Raw genomic sequence first — 21,658 nt, 5'->3', positions numbered from 1 at the left:
TTCGTCAATTTTTCGCTGGAACTCATCCTGGGCTGAGACCAGTCCAAATGGAAGACGCAAAAAGCGATAACGACCAAAGACGGTGTTGAAAGTGGTTAGTCTTGACGACTCGTCAGTGAGTTTTATGGCCCAATAGCCAGATCTGGCATCCAGGACGCTAAAATATTGGGCACCGGCTAACCTGGATGTTATATCCTCGAGAGTAGGTAAGGGGTAGTGAGGTCGTTTAATGGCCTTATTGAGGTCTCTCGGGTCCAGGCATACCCTTAGATGACCTGTGCGTGGTTTTTCAGCCACAACCATGGAATTAACCCATTCGGTTGGCTCTGTGACTTTAATAATTACACCTTGCTTTTCCATACTCTCCAGCTCCTCTTTAAGACGACTGCGTAATGCAAGTGGAATGCGTCTCGGTGGATGGACTACTGGGGTTGCATGTGGCTGTAAGTGTATGGTACACTCACCAGGAAATAGCCCAATCCCCTTGAAGACATCTGCAAACTCCTCCTTAACTGACACCTCTGTCTTTGTTTCTGTAACTGATAGTACCATTTTAATGAGGCCAAAGTCTATGCATCCTTTTAACCCTATGACAGGGGGTGCATTTGTGTCAACAACATAGAATGCCATGACCATATCAATGTCTTTGCACTTGCATTTCAGGTCACACTTGCCTTTTACCACCAGGCGTTCACCTCCATAACCATACAGAGGGCGAGATGTTGACTGCAGATTGTGCTGCACATCCAGTTTTACATACTCATACAGTGGTATGACATTGGCTGAGGATCCTGTGTCCAGCTTGAACCTAATCTCTTGTTGTTTTGGTCCAATTTTAATATTCACAAAGGCTTGTTCCATTTCTGAACTGTGTTTATGCTGTGTCACTGAGTCAATAAACAGCTCATCACACTCCTCAGCTAAGTCGGAATTTTCTTTACTTATAGCATGTATGCTTTTCTCGGTATTAGAGTAACATACTTTTGCAAAATGGTTTAACTTGCCACATATTTTGCAAACTTTTCCTCTTGCAGGACACAGGGAGCGATCCGGGTGACGTTTGTTGCCACAGAAGCCACATCCTTTGGATTGTATTGAACCTGCATTTCTAGATTGCTGTCCATCACTGTATTTCTTTGTATATTTGGTATTTCGTTGCTTGGCAACTGAGCCTTTTGATGCATTACGGAATACTGTGTGTACATGCTCACGTGAAGCGCTCATACTGCTTGAGATTGTTTTTAACTGTGCTTGGGCCAGCTCATGAGATCTAGCAACGTCTATTGCTCTATCAAGGGTTAATTCAGAGCCCACATTCAAAAGCTTCTCTCTCACTTTCGGTGAATATATCCCGAAGACGATGCGATCGCGGACCATTTCGTCGCTATTTGCATAATTGCAATCCTTCACAAGTAGACGCAAGTCTGTCACAAACTGTTCAAACGGCTCACGCTCTCCCTGCATTTTTTCGTGGAATTTATAACGTGCAAATATCACATTTGCTTTTGGTTCAACATATGCTGTAAAGCGGTCATAATATGACTTGAGGATCTTCGCCTCATCAGCGGACAGTGACCATGTATTATAGATGTCGCGACCCTTTTCTCCGACCCACAGGAGAAGATAACTGCATTTTTCATCCTCACCCTTATTTTTTAGGGGTCCGCTGAACATTAGCTCTGCGTGCTGTTGAAACTTGCGCCATGACTCGGGCAGGTTATTAGCCTCCCAGTTCATAATCGGCATCGGGACTCCTGCTGAATCCATCTTCGTTTGTCATCCGTTTATTCTGACACCATGTTGTGTAAGTTGAATATTAGACCACTCACAGGCTGGCTGTAACAACGTATGTTTTTTTAATATCAACTTAACTCAGAACATAGCGCTTTCTTAGCGCTTTCTTACAGCATCGCATGCGTTCCCTTGTTTCCTATCCCCTCTATCATTTCCTTGAGGAACTTGACTGACACTCCTTCTAGCCAATAGGAACATGGAATGTCCTGCTTATATAACATCATTGGCTTAGAGTTAAACACAAACATTACACCACGGCACTTTGAATATTCGGTCTGAAATAAGCTGCAAGTGTGACTTGAAAACAACATTAACACTGTTTATTTGACTGTGAAAAATGTTGTACTGTGAAAGTCATTGGCTGTTGCTAATATGATTTTGCTATTTAGAGTTTGCAAATAATATTTCTATGAAATTAACTTATATTATTAAGGAGAAAGTCTGAATGTGCGAATATAAAACCAACTTTACCTCTATGTGTAGGTTCACATACCCTGCTGTACAGGTGCAGTTTACTGTCAGAATGCAGTTGTTTTGCGTGTTGGTGATTAATTACCCAGGCTTTGTATAACGTTAGCTCCGTCTTGTTTCCTTGTCTTTGGCTAGGCGGAATCTCTGTGTTTAGCTCTTGAATCTGGTCATCATGGAGCAATATTTATTGCACATGACCTCAAAGAACAACATTGTTGGCATCCAAAGACTTGTAGACCTAAACTCTCTTGTAAAATCACTCGGAGCTTCATTGAGATTGTATATTTCGGGCTGGATGCTGGATGTCACTTGGTCTTATCCAATATTCATTGGGAGGGAGCTATCGCAAATGGAGCTGTCAGATGAACGCCGCTCACTTTAACGTTAATTTTGCTGAATGACTGTGCTTGTCACTGGGTGACGAGCTGTTATAATATGCTGTAAGCATTATGTAAATAATATATGTAATATGTAAGTAATATATCTTATTTCTAAGACAACAACAAACTCTGCACCGCATCTGATGTCATTCCCTCGCTGTAAACGCTGGCGCTCCCGGTTGCTTTCTGCCACCTCCATGCGCGCACATCCTGAATGTTTACAAACATGGTAATTGGTCTATAGGATAAGTGGTAGTGATTGACGTTTGTAACAGCCAAGCAATCAGGGGCAAGTGTGGCCTATTTTAGAGCTGGTTGGCTGTGCTAGGTGATGTCCCCTTCAACCCCGCCTTTCTCAGTCTGTGTTTGTTGATGTCTGTTTCAGGTATGTGTTTGCAGTTAGCTCTTCGCTGATCTCTCTTTCTCTCTCCTTAATAACGTTTGTGGATTAAATGTCGTTGTTTCATTCTAGCCAGTTCTGTTAGTTTTCCTGTCAATTGCATGTGCGTATCTCATGTAGGATTCTCCCTCTTCGTCCTGGGAGATTTATATGAGCAGCTCTAGCATCCTTATTCCTGTTGTGTTTTAAAAAAAATGTTTTATTCTGAGATCTCTAGTGAAAAGAAGTACTACTACTGCTAGCTGCTACTGTCACCTGTTGCTGCTACCTGCTACTACTATCTGCTATTGCTAGCTGCTACAGTTACTGTCACCTGTTGCAGCTACCTGCTACTTCTAACTGCTGCTGCTACAGTTACTGCTATCCGCTACTATTATCTCCTACTGCTAGCCAGGGCCGGAGTGGGACTCATTTTCAGCCCTGGAGTTTCAAGCCAGACCGGCCCACCTCAGTTCACGACTGATTCCAATTCAGTTACTAATGGCACTATCACGTCTTTTTCAAGAAAAATGCTGCTTTAGAAATTCAAATGTTCAACAGCCCTAACAGTATTTTATGTCTTAACAATAAAATCGAAAAAAAAAGATTTTTCATGGGAGATTCGATCACAGGTCTATACCATTGAAATGTAATGTGCTTACCACTGGACCACATTGGCGCTATTACAGTGGGAGTAAAAAATAATTAATGAGTTGCGACACTTAGGACACAGCACTACTTTCTTTTGATGGCTCAATCTTTTTCTCCTATTTTTAGATTTCTGATCAAGTTATGTCAGATTTATTAATGTAGTGAATCATTTGATTTTCATTGAGCAGGTGTTTTATTCATTTTATTCGAATTCTTATATTCACTAAGGTGCCGCTGTTTGGGGCGATAGTTGCATTACATCATCATCATTAACGTTAGTTAACCTGCAGGCTGCATTTTTCTCATGGGGCTGCGAGAAAATAAATAATAAGAGCGGCACTACGGTAAAATAATGATTAAAAAGAGTAAAGCTATGGTCAAAAAAATAAATAGAAGAAAAAAGTGTGACTGCTGAGAGTGCAAGCAGCTAGGGACACCGGCCCTCACGGCCAAAAAACAGACCGGCCCACCGGGAATTCTCCCGGTCCTCCCGATTAGCCAATCCAGGCCTGCTGCTAGCTGCTATTGTTGCTATTATGTTATTTGCTCTTTGTTTGTTTTTTTTGTCTTTTTGTGTGATTATGTGTGCGACTTCTGGATGAGTTGTGTGTGTTCGGGTGCCCTGTGCTAATCTTGCTTTTCTATAGCTAAACTATGGGAGCTGTGTTTGGTTTCTTGTGTTTTGATCTCAATTTGGTTTGTTTGTTTTTGTATAATCTATATCATATATATTTGCTTTTGATTTTTTTTTCTTGCAGGATCTTGAGGTGGTGGTGTCACTACACTTGTCATTTGCTGTGGAGAGTGTGGATCTAGTGTGCAGGTGTGGGGTGTGTGTGTGTGGAAGTGTACTTTTAGGACACAATGGAGCACTTGTGATCCCTCCTATGTGTGACCTCAGCCCTGTAAGTTAGTTTATCCAACTTATTTCTCCGGTTAATTAAATTTTCATATTTACTTTTGTAATATCTTGTTTTGTTTTTTGAAAAAAAAAATCTTTTATTCCATTTACTGCAGTTATGTTGGAGGGTGGTTTCGGCAGAATGTTTTGAGAATTCTATGTGACTATTTTATCTGGCACAAATTATTATGAAAATAAATTTTGTACTTTTTATACTTTACTTGCGTCTCTTGCCTATTCATATGAGAAGTGAACCTGGTGGCCTAATAGCAATATTTGAGTCGGGTTTTATTTCCTGGGAGAAAATTTCTCAGGTGGCGTAGTCTGATTTGCTATTTGTGGAGGATTTTTTGAAATCTGAGTTTTTTTTAGTTCCTCTTCTCTTCCACCCCATCCCTCGCATCACAAAGAAAGTTATTAAATACAGGATTACAGGCCAGAACACCTATAAATATTTTGCTATTAGGAAATAAAAATCGTTGCTTCATCAAACACCTTTCTGTCAAGGCAAGGTAGAAACGGGTTAATTTTTAGCTTCTCTGAACCACTGAGGTCCTTCACTGCTCTACAACTTGAGTTCACTACCTACATATCTATGCGTTTTTGGCTTTGTTTAGTAGCAGTGCATGGCTCTGGGATCTGATTTGCTGCACAAATGGTACTGACAGTATCATAAATCATAGTTGCTTTCTCATCTGTGTGCATCTGCTTGAGAGTGTCACACACAGCTATTTTGTACTCCAAAGCCATAGCAAGGTCTACTGTTTCACTTTGCAGGTATTTGTGAAGATTTTCAGTTATAGACAAAAAATTGTCATTGGATATTGTGGAGAATCTGCTGAGTTTCCCTGCTGGAAAATCCAGCTTAAACCAGCCTAGGCTGGTTGACCAGGCTGGTTTTAGAGGGGTTTTGGCCATTTCCAGCCTGGTCTTAGCTGGTCAGGCTGAAAAAAATAACCAGCTAAATCAAGCTAAAACCAGCTTGACCAGACTGGTTTAAGCTGGACATAGCTGGTTTTGGCTGGGCTCCCAGCCTGGCTAAGCTGGTCAAGCTGGTTTTAGCTGGTCATCTCCCAGCCTGAACAGCTAAGACCAGGCTGGAAATGGCTGGAAAACAGCCTGGAAATGGCCAAAACCCCTCTAAAACCAGCCTGGTTGACCAGCTAAAACCAGCCAACCAGCCTAGGCTGGTTTAAGCTGGATTTTTTTAGCAGGGTTTGGCATGGAGTCTTACTGTCATGGAGTTGTTGATGCCAGAAAAACACTGGAGAGGCAGGCAGGTTTTGTAAGATGGAATTTACAGACCGCAACTGGCTTAACCAGCGGGTCTTGAAAACTTAAACAAGTTCAGATGGCTGTAACCCCAACTTATTTGGAACATCTTTGAATAGTTGGTGGCTTGGTAGTGAAACAGTGATAAATGAGTACACGCTCTCCTTTTAACCTCCCTGACAATATTTGCTGTAACTTCTTCAGCACAGCACTCAATTATTCATTTTGAGTTCAAGGTGACAAGTACGTACTGTGTGAACGGGCTGAATAAGTGTGCTTTCACACCTGCTTTATTTAGTTCGATTGAATCGCACTAGAGTTCGTTTCCCCTTTTGGTACGGTTCGTTTGGGCAGGTGAGAATGCAGCAATCGTACTCGAGTGCGCACCAAAAGCAGACCAAACAAGCGTACCGAGACCTGCTTGTAGAGGTGGTCTCGGTACGCTTTCAAACGAACCCTGAAGCAGTTCGTTTGTAGTGAGAATATGATCCGTACTAAAACAGGTCCAAACGCAAAAAGTACTGCGCGTTTTGGACTAATTCAGCTGCTGTAGGCCGATGCGCTGTGCATTATGGGATATGGAGTAAAAATATTTGTTTACAGCGCTTTACCAACAGAGAGAGAGAGAGAGAGAGAGAGAGGGGAAAACATTACCTGATGGATCGTTGGTAACATTTCCGCAAGATGACCATGTCGCAGTTTAGCTAAATTAATTCACGTCTCCTGAAGTGACGAGCAATGCATTAGACACAGTTTTCCAGCCGCGGCCGCGCTTCATTTTCGTAATGTATAGTTTGTCTAAAGCAGGCATACAATCAGCCAGCGCAGTCGTCCCTCTAGAGTAAAAGGTTTTGTTTACCTGCGGGAGTTCACTGGCATCTTCCCGCACGTGAATTCTGACCAATCAATAAGCAGTTTAGGAAATATGTTCAACAACATCTGGCCAATGAGAAATGTGGATTTTGTCAGATGACTGCATTTTGGTTCGTTTCAACTGGTTCGGACCAAAGCCAGCAGTGTGGTGTGAAAACGACCCAAAGATGGCAGAAGATGCAACAATGTATCATTTGTTGCGCTTGGTCCGGACCAAATGAAGCGAACTACAGATGTGAAAGCACCCTAAGACTGCAAAATAGGGTCAAACTGCTTTAGAAGATTCATACATTCCAAAAAGTTTCCTCAGGGCTGAAGTCTCCCTCATCATTACCATGGAAGGGTATGCTTTGTTTTGCCAGAAATTGTGTTACAGCCACAATACGGGTGAGGTACTCTCTTCTGTCTTTGATTTCTGCCTCATTTGCTGAGTGCAGTTGTTCAAATACACTGCCATGATCAGCACTGGCTTTAAAGCTGTACCAAGACAGCATGCTTTTTAAGGCAGGTGTTTTCTTATGCTCCCTAAAGAAATCTAGAGATTTTTTTTCTAATTTTGTAGGCCAGTGGTAACAAAGGTGTCATGTTTCAGAATTTTGCAAAACATCCTATATGAAAAACAAAAAGGTGTATCTCTGGATATAGAATATTCCAACGACAGAAAGCTTCCAATCCAGTTTGGATTAAAAGATCGTTTTTTTAACTCAAAGTACTGCTGGGGATACTTGGCTTAACCTGTTTTGGCCCACAATGCTCACAAATCTCCCCCAAATCACTAATAGTTCCCTCTGTGTTGTAAACAGGTTTTTTTGGCCTTGCTCCCTGTCTAAAGTTCTGTGCTGCCATTGTGTATATTTCTCTCTTAGCTTCTTCTGTGTGGCTTTCCTGTCTTACAGTTATCCCATGCCTGTCCTTCTCCAAACTTTCACTCTGCCCTGCTTCCCCGTTTACCCAGCTCCACCTTTCTTCCTTCTCCACCTGCAGGGCCTTAGTAAGACATCATATAATGAGCATCAGTTCTAAGGAAGATCTCTGCAAAGTCTATAAAGTTGCATTATCCAAAACACCATTGTCACAACCTGACTCCCTCGTGTGTTTGTTTTCCTCAAGTGACCTTCACCATGTGCTCCTTTGTTCCAGTTCCCGCCACTAGTTATGTTCAACTGTTCCATGAATGAATGGATAATACACTGACAAATCAAGTAAAATCTAACTCAAATTTGGCATGTTACAAAATAACAGCTTTACTGGGACACATGCCACAGTAAATGGGTTCTAGCGACGCTCCTGGTTCATGGTAACTGTAGGATTGATTGAGCAGAATATTTATGCTGCCCTAGCAACATTTTTAGCAGACAATGTTGGATTAACAACATCATTAAACTCTGATAGGGTTTGTTGCTATTGCATGGCAGCTCACACAAAAAAAGAGATGTATTAAGAACCACAGAGGTATGTCAGTGTGTTATGTCAGACAGCTTGACAGTGCCTGAAGACAACTTGTGAGTGTCTGCACAAGAGACAACAGTCCTGTGGCGTTAATAACACAACGTGGTGTCAGAAATGGAGACTAGCGGATGCCAGGATGTTGGTAATTTGAAAACACTTAGTGAACCCCAATCCATAGAGAGCGCAACCCGTTTGTGAAAACAGCCGAGAGAGATTGCATAAGGGGGAGGATGCTCTGGATATATACAATAGCTTTCAATTGGATGAAGCTAATTTAACATTGACTGTTCTCATAACAAAATTTGAGGAACACTTTTTACCAAGCAAAACTGTCACATTTGAAAGATACAAATTTGAAACCAGACCAAAAACAAGACATGACTTTTGACCAATATTTTGCTAAACTGCACACATTAGCCACTTTTCCACTATCCTGCCGAACTGTTCTTAGAACACTTCGGTGCGGTTATGGTTGTTTCTCCACTGAGCCTGGAACGGTGCGGCACGATTACAAATCATTCTCGGAATTGTGCCGACAAATTCTGTGTGTTGTCATCGCGGCTCTGTTGCCAAGCTACCACAGCTGGCTCAACAGAAGCGCACTAGTCATCAGACAAGTAAACGACAACGCTGTAATTTACATAAAAAAATAAATAATGCCGATACAGTTTGGTCTGTGGAGGAAACATTTGCGCAGATTGATATTTGGGCAGAGAGAAAAATACAACATCAAGAAGGTAAAAAAGAAAAAACGAAAAGGTTTTCTAAAAATAGAGCAGTCCTTGGCAGAAAAAGGTATTTAAAAAAAGTTACAAACAGTGCCGGTGTAGCAGATCCCAATCTGTACATAACAAACAATCAAACCGGAAACAGCAGGACAGCTTTGCGTCATCTTTTTATTGGTCCCTGAAACACATGTGGGACACTCAATCAGAAACTCTCTCCACGCTTTCCTCTCCTTTCACACACACAATACGAACACAAGTGCAGGAGAAACTTTTGCACGTCTTTCCCCGTCAGCGTCTGGACTCCGACTGAGGCTGACTGTTTAACATTGTACAATAATAATCACAAAAAAAAAACATGTATTTGTTTAAATAAAATAAAAAGAAAATAAGTGGTGTTGCTCTTTACATTTGTACTTAAAGTATTAGATCAATTTTATATTCTCAAAAAAAAAAAAACAGAACATAATGTTCTCAAACAATTAGGCTTATTCACCATGCAATATACCATGACATAAAAGCACAATTTAGATTCAGATAGTCAATTATTAATTTTTGAGAACAATTAGAATGATAAAACATCATAAAAAGATTCACAAATAACAGTTTTACATGAAAAATACCTGAAACACATGTGGGACACTCAATCAGAAACTCTCTCCACGCTTTCCCCTCCTTTAAACTCACATAAATCTCAGAATCTTCTCAATATTATAATCGGACTGAATAAAAACGATCCTAAACATATTTTATGCAACATTATATGAACTTCAAATCGAACAGACTATATTAAACATACCAATACGAACACAAGTGCAGGAGAAACTTTTGCATGTCTTTCTTCTTCTTCTTCTTATGGGGTTAATGGCGGTTGGCAGACCAACTTATGGTGCATTTCCGCCACCTACTGGATAGGAGTGAGTACAAAAGATATATGATATGAATGGAGGGATGAGATTACCAAAGGGAAGAGAGAACAGGAAGAAGAGTAGGAGGAGAGGAGAAAAAAAAAGGAAAAAAAATACTAGTTAAATACCATATCAAATTTTAATTCCTTATTTTGCTAAGCTATTCTTAAATTCTATTAATCAATTTTGTTTCCTTTAAGTAATTAATTAATTGCATTATTTTAACTTGATTTGAACCGTTTCCTAATAGTGTCTGAAATGACAAATTTTTAATCCCATAAATGCTTAATCCTTGAACTCATTGATATCTCTGATTTTCATATGCCACACATTCTGTAATTACATGTTCTAATGTTTCTATTTTCCCGCATTTATCACAACATCCTGTCTCATGCTTCCCTATTCTAAACTTTTACTGGTTTAGCAAACAATGACCAACACGCAACCTAGTTATCACCACATCATTCCTTCTATTACCAAACTTATTTCTAGTACCACCCACACATCCTTGAATATTATGCATATGTCTGCCTTTTTCTCCATTATCCCACTCCCTTTGCCACATTCTACCTGTTTCTTTTACAATTATGTTTTTTTCTTTTTACCTCTGACTTATTTTTATTTCTATTTGATTATGTTGTAATGCTTCCTTTGCAAGTTGGTCTGCCTCTTCATTACCTACTACTCCCATATTGCATGTCTTTCCCCGTCAGCGTCTGGACTCCAACTGAGGCTGACGCAACTCTCCGGAGAGCAAAGCGTGCAACACTAATTGCGGCCCCACTTAAACAAATGCCGAAATAAGGTTCCTATGCCCGGTAGGCATTTAATACATAAATTAATAGTTTTTTTTTGTTTTGGGAAGTTCATTCACAAATATTATCATTAAAATAAACATTCCTCTTCCCTACTGGCTACACCGGGAAAAAATTAAAAAGCTTAAACATGGATATATCACTTTCAAAAGGATAACAGCAAAAGTGGGGCTTCAAGAAAAATAGATTGATATTACGACGCATTAGACAAGAGTTTTAGGATGCTGCCCAGCCATGAGAAATGGAGGTGTGCTTGACTCCTCGCTGTCATTTTCACAGCTGAATCGTTTGTGGGGGGTAAGTTTACTAACAACTACTGTGTAACGTATTAGCTAATGTTAGTATTTTTTAGTAATAATAAAATTATAATTTATAATTGCTTATAATAATTAAAAGCTAACTATTAGTAGCATTTCAAACGATTTAAACTGGACTGCATGCGTTAACATTCACAGACAGTATTGATCAGGAAACTCTTCAAAAGAATTTCATTCTCAGTCACCACTGAATGCCCCAACACCACCTCCGTCTGTGTGTAATGTACAAGAAGAACCATCTGCGTGTGAGGTTCCAGCCTGCTCATCCCCTAATCTTCAAACACTAGTCAATCATACACGCAGCCTCCTCGGTAAGAAACTTTTTTTAAACATCTTTTTTTTTTTTTTTTGCCACACGCTGCTGTGATAACTCTCCAGCCATTCAGAATGTTATGAAATGCTCAAAAAGCATTTTCAACAAAATGAACAAATAATTTACTTTAAAAAATAGGCCTACCCACTATAGGCCCACCACAATCTTAAAGAGCCCATATTATACATGAAATCGGGTCATATTTTGGTTGTAAGGGTCTCCAACAACAGTCTAATATGCATGCAAGGTCAAAAAACACTTTCATATTTTTATAATCTGCATTTATTTTCACCTAATTATCCCAGCGACTCCCATATGAATCGTCCAGTGATTCATTTGTTCAAAAACCCCTCCTTAGCGCAAAGGTAATCTGCGCTGATTGGACCGATGACAGTCTTTTGCGATTGGTCGACACTGACTGCCTTCAGCGAGAGACAGAGTGAAATGCCCAGCAGCTAATCAACAATAGAAAAGTAGTCACGGTGCATACACGCTTGATAGTGTAAGTGTGGATTTTAGCTGCCAGTGGGTGAATGTAAATACAGACGACTAACTATTTTATTGAACAAAAACTCTAGAACTGGCGAGGAGATCTCCTAGCTTGTCACACTTTGCTCTTTTTACAGACACGCGCACACACGCACACACACACACACACACACACACACACATAACCCTCCTCCAGACGACAACGTACGCGCACAAACACACACATAACCCTCCTCCGAATGACAATGCGCGCGCACACACACAAACACACACACATAACCATCCTCCGGACAACAACGTGCGCACAAACGCGCACACACACACACACACACACACACACACACACACATAACCCTCCTCCGGACGGCAACACACACACACACATTACCCTCCTCCACGGAACGTAAACAAAGCGGCACGCTTCGCGTTTTTAACGTGACTTTTAGCGCAATATGAGAATATAGCGAGTTAACCTGATACAGTACATGCAGTTATATGTAACAAATCACAACTAAATACATTTGCAATCTAGACACTGCAAAAAATGCTTGTCTTGCTTAGATTTTTTGTCTTGTTTCTAGTCTAAATATCTAAAATTTCTTATATCAAGAAGCATTTTCTAGGCAAGCAAAACATATTGTCTTGTTTTGAGAAATAATATTCCAATATTAAGTGAGTTTTTCCTTAAAACAAGCAAAATAATTAGCCAATGGGGTAAGCAAATTAATCTAGTTTTTTTCTTTTGACGAAAGATTATTTTGCTTACCCCATTGGCAGATTATTTTGCTTGTTTTAAGGAAAAACTCAATTAATATTGGCATATTAATTCTCAAAACAAGGCAATATGTTTTACTTGTTTAGAAAATTCTTCTTGATTTAGGAATTTTTAGATATTTGGACTAGAAACAAGACAAAAAATCTAAGCAAGAAAAGCATTTTTTGCAGTGGAGTAAACGAGGCAACAACTTTAATCGCACGTACTTGCACTTAAGAAATGGAGGAAGAAACCGATCCATGTCCTGACATGTCCATCAGTACTCTTTACTGATCCTTCCTTTAATTAACGGCCGATGAAGTATTCTTTGTAGCATGTAGTTTCCAGAAGTTTCCAACTGCTCAAGGCTGGGTTATAATGCTGAGGTTTCATCTTTGGACATTTTTCTAGCCTGTTCTAATGTTTTTTTATTTTTAATAATTGATTAATAATTTAATAATATATGAATAATGCATTTTGCAGCAACATTATAATGTATGTAACTCTCCAAAAGAGAATTTAACTGCACACTTACTAAAAAGCTAAATTAATTCATTAATTAATATTATATGAGCGATTATATTAAGCAAACAAAACATTCATTATCAGTAATTGACCCAACAATCACAAAACAATCTATAAATGATCTTACAATATATTCAAAGATCTAATTACATTTTATTTTTAACTAACTTAATCTCAATTATGATTGGAAGTGTACGTTATTATTATTTATATATATATATATATATATATTAACGTTATTATTAAAATTAAATAATTTATATGTTTGCTTTTTATTCTTTTTTATTTGTTTGATTAATCAGTGTTTTGTGGTAATGTTTGGGTTTCTTTTTGTAAATATTGTAATAGAAAACAAATCACAGAAAAGCTAAAGTGAGTGAGCAGTTATACTGTTTCATTACTGTGTCCTCTTTAACTTACTCTTCACTAAAGTGTGTTTTTCTTCACTTCTTCATTAATTTGTTTTCAGCTGCTGGTCTATTTAAGAAAATGAAAATCTCTCTTGAACTTGTAAACACCTATCTTCTCTTTCTTTTCATGTTATTCATATTGTTGTAGAAAATCCATCAATATGGAGCGATCAGAGATTAACATCGGTGAACAAATGCAACATGTGCTGTTTGTTCCCTCTACCACTGTCCATTCTGCACTTAAAACTTATACAACCCTAACAAACGGATAAACCCTCAAGGGAAATCAAATTGGAAACTCATCTTCAGCTTCACTTTTCGAGGGCAGTCATCCAGGATGGTAACATAATTTTTGAATAATTTAGATATATTGTAAATTTATATATTGCAGTATAATTTTGATGTTAAATACTCTTATTTATGTATTTATTGTCATGTTGCATACAAACAAATGACAAATATGTTGTGCTGGAAATTGAAAATTGTTACTCTCAGCTATGGAGTAAATATTATATATTTAATAATTTATCTAAAAAATATTTTTTCTTACAGATTTTATACAATACAGCAGTGTGGTCTGCGATGTCAGCCAAGTCTACACTACCACTACACTTTATTATTCTTTCAAATTTGATTACTTACTTTATATTGAAATAAATCTAAACAAATCTTAAAAGATTTTAAAATAAAATTTTGTTTTGAAATTGAATAAAAATTGCATTTAATTTCATTTAATAAATTACAATCCAGTTCAAAATGAGTCTTTATTTTATATTTTGTTGAAATGCCATTCGTAGTTTAAACAATATTTTTTTATTTAAACTATCATATATCTATAAATGCAGAGAAACTCACAATAATAAGTGCTCTACCTAATTTATTCATAGCTATACAGTATATGTTTTTATATATTAGCTTGAAAGTTATATATGTGTGTGTGTGTGTGTGTTTGTATATTTATATTTATATTTTATATATATTTATATATATATATATATATATATATATATATATATATATATATATATATATATATATATATATATATATATATATATATATTAGGGCTGGGCGATTTTTCCGATTAATTCGAATTTACGTTTTAAGATTATTTAATTTTGAATGAAATCGAGAAATCGCGATTTTTAAAAATATATATATATTTAATACATTATAATGGCACCAATGCGCTTGGGTTCACTCTCTGTATGAAGCAGGAAGCACACCAGAAGCGCCTCTCGGCAACGCGCCGCACAGCACCATGCCATGGATTTTAGAATTCTAAACAGGTTTCTATACACACACCAGCGCCGCCCAGCCACGATTCATGAAGCAGTTTATATTTCAGCTGGCCCACAGAGCGCCATCTGATTAGTTTCATGTTAAATATCATGTGAATGTGCGCGTTTGGTGTGTGATAGTTTAAACTTTCATCTACGCGCCGTGTCGCGGCGCTTCTGTTGTGCGACCTGCTTGACTGCCTGTTAAAGCGTGAAGTCATGTAGAATTTTACTTGTTGCACGTCTGTGTGGATTGTCAAGACATATTCCCTCATCAAGTCGATAAACTCGATCTCAACATGTATGAAGGACGTAAAAGCCTGCCATGTGAAAAACCGCGCCAATCTTTTAGTTTGAACACGGGCAGAGGTGAGGGACTGTAGCAGTGAAAATTAAAGTACCCGCCCCCATGACGTCATTTAGCGGACCTAATTGAAAACCAGACAGATCAGGCAGCATAATAGAGAGTGGAGCAAAGCGCATCAAATGATCGGTATTTTAAAGGGGGAAATAAGAAAAATAGATTTAATATATTATTTTATATTTGAGACATTTGGTGCTTGTATTTGCTCCTACTAAACGTCCCCAACTTCACACATTGGGTTAAATTAGGCTGTAAAGTTTGTTACCTTGTTCAGTCCATTTCTTCCACTGTATCTTTTTAAGAAAAGGCAGCAGCATTACAACCTGTCATTCAATCAGAAGACAAAGTCAAAGCTGAGCTGACAGCCAATCTTTCCTAGGCTCGGCAAAACTTGCAAAAATACCTCTGTATTCCTGCAAGTGCAATATTTACACAAATATATCTTATTCAGATCTTCAGCAACAATATTTAACTCGTGAATTTGTTTTACATTTATTTACATCTTGACCGATTTTTATATGACATGGCCATTAAAAATACAATGTTCTTTAACCAGATGGTTTTTCAAGTTACTTTTAAAGAGAATTTTACTTCAGTCATGTTGTTGTAATGTTTTGAGAAGACTAGTGACACAATAAAAAAAAAAATCGAAATCGTGAATCGGTCAAACTTTATAAAAAACCTAGATTTTTTTTTTTTGCTAAATCGCCCAGCCCTAATATATATATATATATATATATATATATATATATATATATATATATATATATATATATATATATATATATATGTATAGAGAGAGAGAGAGAGAGAGAGAGAGAATTATATATGTATTAGGGAATATTGTTTAGAGCTTATTGTTTCAGACTAAGGCGACGCAGTGGGTAGCACGTTTGCCTCACAGCAAGAAGGTCGCTGGTTCGATCCTCGGCTCAGTTAGCGTTTCTATGTGGAGTTTGCATGTTCTCCCTGCGTTCGCGTGGGTTTCCTCCGGGTACTTCGGTTTCCCCCACAGTCCAAAGACATGCAGTACAGGTGAATTGACTAGGCTAAATTGTCCGTAGTGTATGAGTGTATGTGTGGATGTGGATTCAACTTTGGTACAGGTAGTGGTAAAAAGTGACTCAATTGGCCTTTCAATTTATGCTCAACTTCGATTATCGAATCAAAAAATAGAATCGTGGATGCTGCCACGCCCCCATATCACATTAGCTTGGCTTGCCAAGCAAGAAAAAAACAGGCTTGTTGAAGTGCTTGTTAAACTGCAGATGCAGGAGACCCGTCGACAGAGCTTAAATCCTCTCCTCTTTCAATGAAGTCGCCGGTGTGGAAGTATTTTGGATTTCCAGTTAGTTATGTTGACAACATTCGTGTTGTCGACAAAAAAAAAAAACACAGTTTGCAAGCTCTGCTATGTACGTATTACGGTTGGGATGATAGACGATGGGAGCATCGCGATCCTCGGCCCCGCACCCTTTGCAAATCAGCTCGCGAAAAGTACACACTCGGGCCCTGTTTGCACTAATATGTCTTTGTTTTTAAATGGCATTTTAGAACGACAACGATCCACATTCACACTGGCGTGTAGCATTTCTGAGCAGCCCTCCTTCCTCACTACTGCTAAAAAACGCACATCACGTGACCACACACACTCATTCACACACAGACACAGACGCACACACATTGTCATGCGCTCGAGACAGCGGGTCAAGGCAGTCAGCGGGTCAGTAGACTGCTTCCATCTTTTACTTTCACACAAGTACTTAGCGAACACCTCAGATACTGTTGGCTGGTTCCTGTTGGTTGTGCACCTTTTTTACCGATGCCATTATAACGACACAGATCACTGCCTATTCACTAGTCCTGCAGAAAAAAGTGATTGACAGGTGGTAATTATGTGTGTAACTTGCCTTTATTCATTTACTGTATGATTTGTTTATGGGTAAAACAAAGACCATGCAAGTCAGGTAGTTTAAACGGTAGGCTACAAATAATTAATTCGTTATTAATTAATTAATTATTCATAATCGAATCGAATCGTGACTTTAGAATCAAAAATGTAATCGAATCGAGGATTTAGAGGATCGTGACACCCTTACTATAGACATATTTTATTACATTAGTGATGCAGCACTTATTATTAAAATCACTGAGATAAATTGTGTTAAAATAAAAGTTGTCTATTTTCAATATTCGGGTTGAATTTTAAGGGTATTGTATATCACTTAATTGCACTTCAGTGGTATTAAAACTGTACTATAGTTTTATGTATTGTAGTATTGGAGCTCTAATACAGTAATACTGCAGATGTATCGTGGTAGTATTTAAGCTGTATTGCAATAATAATAATGCATTTGTATTATTTAATTCAATTCAGGCTTTTATCATGCACAGTGAATAGCATAAGTAATGTTCCAAAGCTACTTTTAAAAAAATGCATGTCATTACAGTCAACAACAGAAAATCAAGATGTTGTGTATGGGGAAGACAGTATATATATTGTCCTTTCCAAAATAATATATCTATTTGTATAATTAATTTTTTCCCCAGAGATGGGTTGTGGCTGGAAGGGCATCCGCTGCGTAAAAACTTGCTGGATAAGTTGGCGGTTCATTCCACTGTGGCGACCCTGGATTAATAAAGGGACTAAGCCGTCAAGAAAATGAATGAATGAATAATTAATCTTTAATGATTTAAATAAAATCATAGAAGTACTTTTTTTGTATTACAGTTATACTGTAATTCTACTGCAACTAACTATACTGTAGTATTAGTATTGAATTGGTTGTAGTACAATTATATTATAGTACAATTGTATTTCAGTAATTTTGCAATATAATTAAATAATACAGTTTTTTTAATTGTCCAAAGAACTGTATTTATTTTACAAATTGCAGTTTTAAGTAAAAACAAAATGGCAGTGTTTTTTTTATTTTATTAAGGGATCCTTTTATGGTTCTGTAATTCTACAATTGTATGGAAGCACTGATAGGCCCATATGGAAAACTAAGCTGGCTTAGCAAAGGATCCCACTTGTGTATTTAAAAAAAAAAACGTGCCATTTTGATTACTTGAAACAACTTTGTTTAACATGTTTCAAGCTCACAGATTTTTCATTGTCTCCACCTCCCATTTGAAAGGTTTCAGCACAATCATCCCCTTTAACCGGCTCACACGAGTTAATCCTGAATTACTTGGCTTACTACAGCCATGACTGCAGCTACATGAGAATAGATTTGTACATTTGCTTTCATTAATACGGGTTACATATTGAATATTGCAGTACCTTTGTCAATGCTCTGGTTTCTGAACCAGTTATTTTAACTATGTCTTCAAATTACATTCTTTATTTTTAGTGCAGCATGCGTGACCTGTTTGGATAATCGCTCCCGACATTTGTCAGTATGAAAAAAGACTTAAATGATAATTACATGTGAGTTTGTGGACATAAACGGTATATCTTGCTGGAGAAATTGTAGACATGGAAGCGGCAACGAAAGGTGAGTTTTCTGCCATAAACAAATCTTAACGTGGTTTTGGGTGATTTTAGTATAAAAATATTAAACAGTTCTTGTAGACAGTCAACATGTTAAGAGAATCTAATCATTTTTGGTACATAAAGATGTACTGAAACTATTAAACAACACCCATTCTTTAAAAAATATATATTTTTGATCAACTTCCAATGTTGACTACTTTAAGCAGTCAAATCATTTATTGAAACAGGCCTAAAGCATTTTGCAGTTAACATACATGCAGTTCCTGCTAGACAGATCTCTTCGAGAGCTTCTTACTGTACATGTACTTGACTACATTTTTATCCACATCTGGAGTTTTTTTTTATTATTATTATCATTACTATTATTATTATTATTATATTATTATTTGAAACATTTTAATAATTCTCTGTGATAATGTCATTTTTTTATTAACTTAGTGTGTAAGATGCTGGTGAAGGGTATCTAACTGATGTAAAACAGCTGTCGAAAATTATTTTAATGCATAGCATTTTTAAAGTAAAATATGTTTACGTTTTGTTTAGGTCACAGGTTCTAAACATTATTTTTTGGTCACTTAAATCTGAAAGCTGTTTTATCTCTTAATGTCAGTATAATTCAACCAGACAACATTTTGTTATATGACACACAGACACAGAAACAGACACCAAAAAAAAAAAAGGAAATAAATAAACAAATGTTAATATAAATAAATGTTTTACTATGATGTTTTGTACAGGCTGATACACAAAGACATATATTTGCTGTTATAGATTTATTTGCTGATTATATAAATGTGTGTGTGTGGTGTATATATATATATATATATATATATATATATATATATATATATACATACATACAGTACATACATACATACATAACTGGTTTATTTTATCTTTGCCATGATGACTGTAAACAATATTTTACCAGATATTTTTCAAGACACTTCTATACAGCATAAAGTGACATTTAAAGGTTTAACCGGGGTAATTAGGTTACCTAGGCAGGTAAGGGTAATTAGGCGAGTTATTGTATAATGAAGGTTTGTTCTGTAGATTATCGAGAAAAAATATAGCTTAAAGGGGCTAATAATTTGTCCGTAAAATTGTGTTTAAAAAATTAAAAACTGCTTTTATTCTAGCCGAAATAAAAAAATAAGACTTTCTCCTGAAGAAAAAATATTATCAGACATAGTGTGAAAATTTCCTTGCTCTGTTAAACATAATTTGGAAAATATTTAAAAAAGAAGAAAAATTTGAAGGGGGCTAATAATTCTGACTTCAACTGTGTATATATATATATATCTTTATATATATATATATATATTTATATATGTGTGTGTGTGTGTGTGTGTTCTATTAAGTAAATAAAAGCATAAGCATTTTGTATATTCATTTAAAATAATGAATATAATTTGTTGCAGATACATAATTTATTGGAAAACTCTTTATTATTTCAGATGGGGTTGGCTTGGACCCCAGCAAAACGGACACACTCAACTCAACAGGTTCTGCAGGACAAAAAAGAGCTGGAGGAGCCAAGAAGCACACCCAAGCTAACAAATCAGCCTTGCGTGCACCCAGAGCTCTGTGCTGCCTTACTCTCAGCAATCCTATTCGCATGGCAGCTCTGGCTCTAGTGGAGTGGAAATATCCTTTTGTCAAATATGTGTGCAGACATTATACAGTCTTAGGCATATTCGGTCACACCTTATTTTAAGGTACAATTCTTGCTATTAACAAACCATTAACTATGACTATTAGCTCAATAAACTCCTATTTCCCTCTTATTAATAGTTATTAAGAATCAGAGAGGCAGAATAAGACCAAGCATAATATGTACTTTATAAATACAAGCTAAGGTAAAAAGCCACTGGTTAAAAGTGAGAATTGGTAACTAAAATAAAGTTTAAGGAAATTATTTCCTTGACTTTAGACCCTTAAGCCATTTGATATATTCATTTTACTGGCCATCTTCGCAAATTGTGTTGCTCTTGGTGTGTCCAAACCGTTTCCTGAGGATGATTCCAATGCCACCAACCACAATCTGGTGAGTTTTTTTTTTACATGTCAATTTATTTTACATTTTAGAAGCATAAGCTGTGACAGGACATTCTTTGTGAAGACTCTCTTTTTACTATATATAACTGTATGCTTTGTAGCAGTTCGCACAGTCAAACTTTTCACATGCTCAAAGTTTAAGGGAGTGTATTACAGGAAGTATACTTAAAGGTTTAACAACTTCCCCTTGATGGTAGTTTTAATGGTTGTCATATTAAACTGTAGGGATCAAATAAAATATGATTATGAAGTGTTTTACAGCTCCCGTTAAGGTGGGGTGGAGGGGGTATTGTAATTGTATTAGGCTTGAAGTTTGACTGACAGCTCTGAATACCAAACAGGATAAGAGAACTCACCATCTGTTCTATCTCAATGGCAGCTTGTTCATTGCCCTTGCACAAGACATAGTCTGCTCTGACTGCAGTTGTGCTATGAATGTTTCCAAACCATCTGTGCTTGTTTTTGCTTTATTAATTTGACAGTTTCATTTTTATATTGCCCGTCTGCCTGTTGTTTCTCTTGTACAACAGTGTCTAGCTGTATTTCAGTTAATCCCTTTGCACTAACACCTCTGAATATCTATCTTACAGTTTGTTCGTACTGTGATTTTCAGCTTAGCCAAAGTTTGTATTGATGTTTTTTTATTTAAAGTCAATAGTGTATTCAGAGTAAAGATGCTAATCTGGATTTAATGTATAGGTTACCCAGAGAACCTCCAGTCTTCAGCTTTTTAGCTTGCTGAGAGGGTCAGGAGGGCAGAAAGCTAATGAGCTCAGCAATGTGTTACAGGGGAAAGTAGGTGAATTGAACAGTGTGTGTGGACTGGTTTTGGTGGTTTACAAAGACAGTTTTTTTTGTATAACGATGACATGATGACCTACTGTAGTTGTACTGTATTATGGTGGTTTACATGGACATGCCTGATGACGCTTCAGAATCATACTTTATGGCAGGGGTTCTCAACTGGTTTGGCCATGGGACCCACATTTTTACATGGTCATCAAGTCGCAACCTAAATTTTAGGAACT

The 21,658-nt window shown here is 37.3% G+C and overlaps 2 protein-coding genes and 1 long non-coding RNA gene across 4 annotated transcripts in view; 2 read left to right on the top strand and 1 right to left on the bottom strand.

Annotated features, from left to right (window-relative positions):
- The window catches only part of grk5l (G protein-coupled receptor kinase 5 like), an 821,722-nt gene that overhangs the window by 554,950 nt on the left and 245,114 nt on the right, over positions 1-21,658 (bottom strand). The gene's annotated exons all lie outside the window — the stretch shown is intronic.
- Positions 9,014-14,179, top strand: LOC141375918 (uncharacterized). Its single transcript, XR_012384736.1, has 4 exons — positions 9,014-10,915; positions 11,074-11,246; positions 13,575-13,766; positions 13,979-14,179. It is a non-coding gene; the product is annotated as an uncharacterized lncRNA (long non-coding RNA).
- Positions 18,243-21,658, top strand: part of cacna1fa (calcium channel, voltage-dependent, L type, alpha 1F subunit a) — a 67,187-nt gene continuing 63,771 nt past the window's right edge. For both annotated transcript variants that reach the window (XM_021478483.3, XM_073911112.1), the window contains exons 1-2: positions 18,243-18,570; positions 20,030-20,619. The gene's annotated coding sequence lies outside the window, so the exon portion shown is untranslated. The remainder of the gene's footprint in view (positions 18,571-20,029; positions 20,620-21,658) is intronic.

This window comes from Danio rerio, chromosome 8, assembly GCF_049306965.1.
Source record: "Danio rerio strain Tuebingen ecotype United States chromosome 8, GRCz12tu, whole genome shotgun sequence".
In the NCBI taxonomy this organism is placed as follows: Eukaryota; Metazoa; Chordata; class Actinopteri; order Cypriniformes; family Danionidae; genus Danio; species Danio rerio.
Note: the sequence above shows the minus strand (reverse complement) of the source record. Positions and strands in the feature narration are given on the sequence as shown.